The sequence below is a fragment of the Ammospiza caudacuta genome, chromosome 18 (genome assembly GCF_027887145.1).
Source record: "Ammospiza caudacuta isolate bAmmCau1 chromosome 18, bAmmCau1.pri, whole genome shotgun sequence".
NCBI classification, from domain to species: Eukaryota; Metazoa; Chordata; class Aves; order Passeriformes; family Passerellidae; genus Ammospiza; species Ammospiza caudacuta.
In genome coordinates, this window is record NC_080610.1 from 7,949,089 (window position 1) to 7,959,473 (window position 10,385).

Consider the following 10,385-nt stretch of genomic DNA (forward strand, 5'->3'; position numbering starts at 1 on the left):
CATTCTTCCCTTTTTCTCCCAGTTTCTGGTGTGGGTCCAAGCAATTCCAACCACCTACAAAAAAAGCACACCACCGTGCTAGGGAATGAAGCACAGAAGCAAGGTGAAGCATTGGGAACTTAATATGAATATTAATGCTTATGATTATGCTAGTTATGATTGTCAAACTTTGTACAATCTGTTCCTCTCATCTCTGTTCCCATCCACCCATTCCATACATACTGGCAGAAGTATCAAAAGAACAATTCAAGATAGAGGACTGAGAGAACGGTATTACAGCTTGTAACATAAAAACTAACTTCACCAGCCTGTGGGTGTGCTCTATACCCCCAGCTAAGATGACACATTTCTCTCTTGTAACAGTATCCAAGGGGTTGCAGAATCTTGTTTGTAGCAGCAGCAAAGTGTCTTGCAGGAAGTTTCTGGATGCTCAGGGGATTTTGCTGGTTCCAATAGCTTTTCTGGCAGTTTCCATGCCCTGTTTTGCACCCTGCTCACACAGTTAATGCTCTCTGCTCTGCTCTATCATTCTTTAGCTCACACAAGAGCAAGTATCAGTTTCCTGATCAAATGTGAGTTATGTTGGCTTGTGCTTGTGCACTCCTGCCAAAGGAGCTGGTTTGGTTGTGTCCTGTGCCCCGAGCCATCCAGAGGTCTCAGGTGACTTTGTTTCACAACCTAAAAGTTTAAGATACCCCAGAAAGGCACTGCAATGTGGATATCTCTGGCAGAGCAGGGTCTTCTCAAGGATACCAGGGAATACAAAACCAAAACCTAGGATGCAAAGTGGGTTTCAGAAAAGCACAGGACAAAGGCACCTGTGACAGTTCCTTTGCATTGCACACCAACATCAGCACTACTTTTCTGGAACAGATGGATGCAGAGAAGGATGTTGAAGATGTAACCCCCAGCTGGTGTGAGTAAGATCCACCTGAGCCCTGCCCTCTCTAGAGCTGAGATACCAGCTGGGATGGCATTGCAGTACTTGCATTTCACCCCTCTGTCACCAGACAACAACCTCCCAACCTGGCACACTGCAGGACACGAAGGCAGCGTTACCTCTGCCTTTATTTGAAGTAACTGTTGTTACATTCTGTGACACACACCTGGTAACTTTCATGTGCAGTGCTGGATGCTGCTGTCCCAAGCAGATGTGAGAGAGCCTTTTATGGCTTCCTCCCACCCTTGTGCAGTCATTTCAAACACTGATTGTGCTGTGGCTGCAGCAGCCTGGCCACTCCATTCCTGTGCTGCCTCCCTGGGCCACAAGCTCAGCAGTGCCTGTGCCAGGCTCAGCAAACACCCTGCCAGACATGTGGGTGCAGGGCACAACAGACAGAGCATTCAGCAGCTGTGTGGCACAGCAGAGCACAGCAGCTCTGTCCTGTGTGCAAAGGCCATCCCCACCAAGTGACACATTTAATGCAAAGATTTTTTTCTTGGTACAAAATCTAGCAAGGAATCCTTCACATAAAACTGTGGTGCAGCTCTGACTGGATTTGCTTTATGCAATGGGGATGATGTGCAGCAGAGAGAGTGAGACTTTGACACTATTAACTCACTGTGGCAGTCTTGCAGATCTGTACTTATTTTCAGATTTCTGAGCATGTCTGCAGGGGATAGAAAATGGAATTTTAGATACAGAAAGTTTTCCAGATTGGCAGCTACATTATGTGCCAGCAGCTCTCTGGCCACAGAAAGCAATGCAGAACTTTCCCAGGCATTGTCCTGGGAAAGGCTGTGAGAAGCTCAGAGAAAAGAATGATAAACAATTCTTATCTTCACTTGCTACACCTGTTGTTGTGAACATGTGGAATGTGTTATGGATATTTGTTTACCAAAGGGTTTCCTTAATTGGCCAATGGTGATGGTGTTTAAATTGAAGGACCAATTGGGTCCACCTGTATTGTGACTGTAAGGGGGATGGGTTTCTTTATAAGTACAGTGTAATAAAGAGATGGATCAGCCTTCAGTATCAGGGAGTCAATGCTGGTTATTACTGGCTGGGGGCCTGCAGTGACAACGTTACAAGGTAAAGCTGCTTGGTCACTCAAGCTTGGATATGGTGGAGGCTCTGGATGATACAGCAAGAGAGACTTTTCTTGCCATGCATGTTTTGCTGGGGCTTGTGACTCCTTGGAAAGAGGCACTTCCTCTATTTTCACATCGTGTGGGTCAGGGGATGTGTCTTTCCTGTTAACACTGCCAAAATATGGGTGCAGCCAGTCTTATCCTGCCTTGTACCCAGTAACCAGCCCTCCACCAGGCTCTGCAGTTGTAATTTGTATTCTCTTGATCTCTGCAATCTTGCAGCTGTGGCAATATCTTTAGAGATGAAGCCATTTCTAGTGTGCCTGTTAGAAGCTCTGTCCTGTAACACACAAGCTGATACACAACAGAACATCCAGCATGCCCTGGCAGCTCACTGCCCTCCTGCTGCCAACACTGAAGGTGCTAAAAGTGAACTATTTACTTTTCTGCAGTCTGAAGAAAACACCTAGTTGTGCTGTACACCAAAACATGGACTTACAGAACTGGGACATGAAGCAGGCACTGGCTGAGCCATGTGGTCAGTGAGCCAGGCTGTTGGCAGCCTTCTGTAATTCCTGCTGTGAGTTTTGTCCTTTCCTATGCTCAGCTCATGGTTTGGGTGGTTGAGCAGTCAAACTGAGGCATTTACTGAACAGTTCAGGGACGGCAGGAAAAGGTTAATTGAAAGGTATCTGCTTTTTTCTTCCATTCAAATGCTAACATTTTGTTTAATGACAACCTCTTGAAAAAATATTTGTTTTAGAAAAAAAGAATGCTGCCAAAATAAACTACACTGATGTGTGTTTATGTTTTGGTAGAAACTCCAGGCCACTCTTGAAGGTAAATGGTGAATTGCTTACTGGCCACAGCAAGGTAATCATGAACAACAACAACATTAGTGCAGGTTGGAATCAAAAAGTGAAGCTGGAATTTGCTTGTTCTCCCTCTGCCTGGCTGAGGCTCCTCTGGCAGTAAGCAGAGAATGTAACCAAACTCTGTGACTGACATTGCCACACAGGGAACTGGGCAATGCCTGCTTGGGCCAATCTTGTCTTCAACCTGTCTCCCTAGTTCTCTATTACCAGAAAACTTTGAGCCATTTGTCCTAAAAGTTATAAAGGAAGTTCACACACTTATTTATCAATATTTATATAAGAATGATGGCAAGAAGGGTCAGCCTGGTATAAAGAATCAGAGCAGGTTCAGCCACAAGATGGAGCCACTACAGTACCAGGCACACCTTGCCGGTGGGACAAAGTGTGAGGCTGTTGTTTCTCCAAATCCTTCAGCAGTTTTAATAGGATTGTTCACTTCTCAGTTACTGAGATAGCCTTGGAGAAAATGAAAATCCATTGGAGAAAACAAAAATCAGAAATATCTATTTATGTACAGAAATCACATAGCTTGTTCCACCCTACAAATGAAATGTACAGGTCATCTGATCACAAAGCATAAAAATCAGTGATGCTTTTTCTTGAGTCTAAATAAAACCAGTCTTTAGACTCAGTTGCATTCTCCAGGGGCTTATGGAATTAAATGACCTAAGGGGGAAAAAGAAGGGAAGATTAAGAGGAGGGAAAAATTACAGGGTGGCAAATAAGGCCTTTGAGTTAATCTTACAGAATCTGGTGTATCAATACAAGTAATGAATCAGCAGAGGCAGCTCTAGCAATTGCCACAGTGAATTAAAAAACCCCAGTGTGAAGAGCAGGAAGACAGGGATTGCTTTGTATGTTCTCTTTCCAGCAATCTTTGGAGACACTGTTTAGATAAGTTTCTAAAAAGAATATGAGTCATGTCAAGTTACAGTGTATAACCCTGTGCTCTGATAGTCACAGAACATCTATTTTTTTCTTGTTTTTACTGTTCTTCTCTTCAGTCTCCTTCTCATTCAGTTTCAAAGTTACACTAGACATATTAATTACAATAAAAGCTTTTCTTTTTGTCCTTCTCAGAAAACTTCCACGGCCAAGATTACTCTTTACTTTGTATATTTATCTCAACATTGCAAAAAGAATCAGCTCTTTAGTATCTGTCTTCATATAATTCCAGAGAATAATTTGATGTCCTGTTGCATTTTGCCTGTAAACAATAGGCTGGCTACCACAGGAAATCAATCCTAATCAAAATTGGTTCCAATTTAATTTTTCCCAGAGTATTGCTTTGCTATGGAAATCTGTAATTCATCTCTGAAATGAAATGAAATTCACCTTCTGTGACAAACTCCAGGTGACCTGCTGGTCATTCCTGATAGCAGATGCCTTCTGAATGTGGCCAAGCTTTTAATTTGTATTGTATGTCTAGTCAGATTGAGTTGAGAAAACACAAGTCTAAAAGATTTTTACCATCAATTATGGTAAAAACTTTGGGTTTGCTTGTCCTTACAATAAGATATTCCTGGTTTTGAAGTGGGAACAGCAATTCTGAAATGCCTTTGGCATTTCCCAAAAGAATCAGTTGAACTGGCAATTAATTGCACAGATAGATATGAAGATGTGATCATCTGTCTGAACAGGAAAAGGACAGTCCCATGCTTGAATCCACTGCTGGAATCCACAGCTCGAGAAATCATTTGATACCTTGGAAAAGGATCTGATAAGAGATACAGAAACGACTTAGAAGTTGAAAAATGTGTTTTATCAAATGCTATTACTTTAAAGGATGCTCTCATGTCTGTAGTGAGTCCTAAGTCTCCATCTTACACAGACAGAGGAAACAGCAGCTGAAAGGTGAAATTAAATACATTCAAGGGAGAAATAAGATATATATATCTGTCAATGAGAGTAATTAATGACTGGAACAATGAATTAACAATTTGTGGAGACAGGATGTTCTAAGGCATGTTTTCCTCAGGGATGTTCTGCTTTAAATGACAAGTAATAACCAGTCACATGGCTTCTGTCCCACGGTGAGTTGTAGCACATGATTACAATAATCCTCTGGCTCTATTTATCTGTGAAATGACAGAATGTGCTTGTGCTGGATGCTCTAATCTGGGCAGGATAGAAAATGAAGATGGAAATATAAATCTGGGTTTTAAGATGAGAAATACATCTCTTAGAAGAAAGGGGAAAAAAGGAAACTGAACAATCCCAACACAGAGAAAGCTTGAATCCCTGCCTTGAGCCAACTGTTTTGCATATATAGGCAAGCATATGCAGAATGTGTTTCTACAAAACACATATCAACAGAAATTTAATCTCTGCTTTTCTATGGCTCACAAAACACAAATTTAACATCCCAGATAAGCAACAGCTGGCCAACAGTCAACCAGGGAGCTGAGAGCTGCATGGAATATATGGCAATCCTACATTAGGGTGAAGTTTTTAACATGTATGTATGCATTGAAAGCTTACATAATTCTCTTTATTCTACTACCTTTTCCTTTTCACTCACAAAACCACATCTGCTTTCTCTCCTGCTAAATACAGACAATCCCTGCTAGCATCTGATTCTGTATTTAAATGCTATGGTACTCATCAAGTGCAATTAGTTTCTATGTGTTGTTTTGCTGGTTACTGTGCTGCCACTCCTGTTTGCATGCTAAATATTCCACTGTGCTGTGTAATTTACTTACCAGGAGTGAGCAGCTGCACAGCTGATGATGCTGTTTCCAGTCTCCTGGTTAAATGCAGTCTGCTCCTTGTCTACAGTCTCAATGTTTCATGCTGGAGGCACAGCCTGCAGCCCTCTCTGCATTCACAATCACACAGCCACTGTCAGGGAGGGGTTGGAACACTTCTGTCTTTTCAGGCTCTGGAGGTGATCTAGACATCACCCCTTGCAAAGGAGCCTGAGATAGCTTAAAAGAACTTCTGCTTCTTTCCCAGAGATGAGGGGAAGTTACAGAACTAACAGACAGGGTCTGTGAATCCTGCTGTTCCACAGGTTGTAATTGATTGGGACAGATATAAACACAAATGGAACAGTTACAAATTCTCCCATTAGAAAAACAGTGTTGTAAGTTTTAGAGACACGCACAGGTATTCACACACTGCAATCGTCTGTTCTGCTCTGGAGTCTGTTGATCAGCTTTCACAAAGCCAACAAGCAAAGCCATAAGGAAAAGGAGACACAACCAGGTTTCCCCACTTACACAGCCTGGTCACAATCTCTGAAGTTGCCTCTGCTTTTGAGGACAGACAAAACTTCATCTCTTCACAGCTTGGTTAGTACAAAAAACATTTCAACAACAAATACAGCTGTCACTTGTTCTTATGATCACCATTTTCATTACTGTGCTCACAGCATGATGATTCTTTTGTGGGCCTTATATTTTTGTTTAAAGACTAAAAGAAGTATAAAACAGAACTCAACTTACTGTTATCATGTCAGTAACAGAGACCTATCAGAGAAAGGTCAAGATATTCTACTGAAACTTGATATTAAATAATTTAAAAACAAATTCAGGTGGAAAGGATCATAAAATTTAACCTAGCTACTAAAGCATGGTGGTGCTTGAAGGGCATGTGGCTGGCTAATTCCCTAATGAACCTCTCTACTCCAGGTAGGACACTTGTATATCTGCCAGTCTGAATATTAGAAAAGTTTAATTAACATCTGGTTTTGCTATTTCAAAAGTCACACAAGAGATAAAGTAGAGCTTCCACAGGGATGGTGGGCATTAACAGGGCAATGCAGATTTTGCAGATGACAAATTGCCCTCCAGTGGTGGTGTGTATTTCAGCCCTCTGACAGAGAGAACATATATTCTCCTAAATTAGGGATCTGGAGCTCTGGGTGATTCTGACTTTTTTACACATCACATCCATTTATATGGATATGAGCAGATGTCTACATCACATAAAAATCATGATACAGATTTGTTTGATTCATAGCCCCCAAACAGATTCCTTTGCCTGTTCTCCACTTGATGAAAGCTTGAGACATCAAAGTGTTTCAGGACAGCTGATCCCACTGCTTTGGATTCCCTGATCCACTGGAGATGCAGCTTCTCTGCCTCTTTTTGGGACTTGCAGATTTTGGGTTGGCCTAAGTGGTACAATTTAATAGTTGTACTGATTTCAGAAAGCATCCCAAATGAGAGGAATGTATTTGTTCACCTAAAATACCTCCCCACACAGGCAGTTCCAGACAAGTAACTAAAATACACTGTGACAAATGCCAGTGTAACTCATGTCCTAGCAACAAGCTGGTTTACAATTCATGCATAATGTTGTAATTTCATATTATATAATAAGAAGTTTGATATGAATTTTGTCAGTTATTTCTACATTACACTACTTAGACCAGCTGCTGCCATGTCCCAAGAAAAAAGATGCATTTTTCTTTTCCTTGGAGAACTTTGGAGAACACAATGTTACAAACCTGAGAAACTGAGAACACAAGATCAGATTTTTTGGTTTTCATTACTAAGCTTGCATTTATGGCGAACATATAGGAAAGTAGTTAAATTACCTTTTTAAAAAGAGTCTTTAATTCTTTCAGTGGTTTTCTTTCAGCTAACACAGAGAATCTAGTGTTTGAAATTGTAAGACCAATTGATTTTTAAATTTGGTTAAAGTCTCCAAACTTTTGAAACTTAACATATCCTACAGAAGCAAAGGAAGTAATGATGCAACCATTGAGATGCATCACTACTTCCATCATTTCCTCCATGCTTTTCAAGTTATTTCACTGTCTCAGCCACTGACTACATGCAGTGACCTCAGTGCATTGTGCTGCATTGGAGTTCATTCATGCAAGCAACCTTAACCTGCTACCACTGACTACATCCTTGACATGTCTTTATCTTCAAAAAAAAAAAAAAAAAAAGAAAGAGAAAAGGATGAAAGGATGGTATCTAACAGTGCAGCTTGTGTATTTGTTACTAGGGAAACAAACAGCGAAGAGAAAGAAACCCTCAGTGTCCTTGTCATTTGGATCTTTCAGCAGAGAAGGAGAGCTTGTGTTAAAACAATGGAAACACTGTTCAGCTTTCAGGATCCTTTGCTGTCCTTGCTGAATGACAGACACTTCTTTCTCCCCCTTGTCCATCTTGTCATCTCTGAAAAGGAGAGTCATTTCTACATTCTGCACTGGATTGCTGCTTGTTTTTTATTCATCATGTAAACTTTAATCCCTGGTTCTGTGTAACCTGGTCAGTTCCTATCACCTAAACCAAGACTGCAGCAGGTCTCTTGAGGGAAGTGGAAGAGAGAACCCTGATGTGGTGTTCATGGCTGTAGAAAAGCAGAGACAGCAGCAGCACCAGTGCCAGGTTTGTGCTACTTTGAGTTTGTAGTGAATCAGAGTTCAAACTCACTCAGGACTCCAGAGAGCGTGCGGGGCACGGCAGCATTTGCTGCACTCCAGCACGAGGAGCTGCGCAGTGCTGAAGGTCAGTGCAGGTGTGACATTGTGACATCACTGTCCCCAGGCTGGGAGCTGTGCAGGTGTGACATTGTGACATCACTGTCCCTAGGCTGTGACATTGTGACATCACAGCCCTGGAGGCTGTGGGCTGTGTGGAGCTTTGCCAGCAGCCCAGGGAAGCAGGGAGATGCCAGGCCATGTAAGCCATGACTGCCACCGCTGGTTTCAGCCAGTCCAGACGTGTCAGTCACAGCTTAGCTGGACTGACACCTCCCTGTGTGGGCTGGGAGGACGATTCAGAGATCAGCACTGCCTGTACTGTGACTTTCTGCTCACTGCTAAATGTGCACTGTATCAGATTCCATGTAGTTTCTCTATCAAACTATGCTGCATCCTTGCTTCTTTTTCTGTTCCAATTATTATCTTGTTCATCTTTAGCTTTTGCCTCATATAACTCATCTTGTGGGAAACTGGATTAGGAAACCGGATTTGGTGTGCTCTGAAGTGTAGCTAAGTAAATCCAAAGGATTATCACCTTTCTCCTGTTTTTACAAGACTACAGCTACCAGCACCAGAGCTAGAGAGATGATGGGAAAATTGCAATAAAAGCCCTACTGGAAATACTCTCATAGATTTTTATGTCCTGCTGTTTCAACAAAGCATATTTATTCTTTACCCTGCAAGTGTGGCTTTTTTGTTCCATACTGGCTGTTACTTCGCCATTAGGAAGGAAATGACAAAACACCTTATTATAAATTACATTATAAACACCTTATTATAAATTACATTATAATAAAATATCAACATTTGAATTACATTTAAAAATGGATAGGCAGAATAAAATCAACTAGCACATGGTTTATTTATCATAGTCACTACCTGAACTGTAATGGATTCCCTCTCTCTAGTTTTCCTCAAAGTACCAAATGCTCTTGGGTAAAGAAAACAAATCACTTGGTAAAGATTATGGAAAAAAGAAAAATATGCCAGGACTGACAGGAAAAGGAAGTGGCAAACATGTTATTGATGATGTGTGCTCGTAGCAGGACAGCAGAGCCCTGGCTGTGGGTAGGTGTAAATGACAACTTGGTGGCAGGCTCCAGCAGTTTGTGTCCCCACACTCTGTCCGTGGAAGTAAGAAGGGTACAGCCAAAATAAACCAGGGGGTGGCTTTTATTGACTTTCTAAAGAAAAACACGATCATTGCCAACAGACCTCAAATACTTGGGAAACTACTTGTATGTGAGTTGTGTTTTGGCTCCCTAGTGTTGCAAATTGCTATTTTACACCATAAAATCTGAGTATTTTTTCTCTATAAGCAATGAGCTTTCTCCAAAATCTCTGTCTGGAATAAAGTGCTCCAACCGATCCTCTTTGTCTTTCAGCCTCTAAGTGGCCTTTTTTCCCTTAATGTTTTCTCTACAGCACTTAAGTTTTACCAGACCAGTGCCACCTCCCAGGGTTTTATTAACTCCTGCAGAGACGCGGAGGACAAATGCTTTTTGGTGTGAAAACGCACTCAGAGCAATCCGACATAGCCGATTGCAGCGTTTTCACGAGGAAACCGCACCCGGTGATGGAACCGTAAACCGAGGCGGCTGCTCCGGCAGGGGCTTTGTTACCTGGCGTTCGCTCCGTTCCCGCTCCGTTCCCGCTCCCGTCCCGCCGCTGCTCCCCTCAGGGCCGGGCCCGCCTCAGCCCTCAGCGAGCGCGCGCCGCCCGTTTCCCGCCGCGCGCGGGGCTGAAGGGGAGGGGGGCGCTCGCGGCACGCGCCCAGCGGCACGCGCGCTCCCCCACAGCCCCCCCCGCCCCGCCGCGCGCACAGCGGCCGACGAGGGGCGGGGCAAAAGGGGGGCGGGGCCCCCAACGCGCCCCCTCGCCCGCGCTCGGGCCCCGCCCCCCGCCCCGAGCCCGTTCCCTCCTCCAAAAAGCCGGGGGCAAAGGAGGGGAGGGGCGCGCGCCACTTCTGCCCGCCCCAGCTCGAGAGGGGCGGGGCCGGGCGCGGGGGGCGCGCGCGCGCGGGCGCGAGGGCGCGCGGC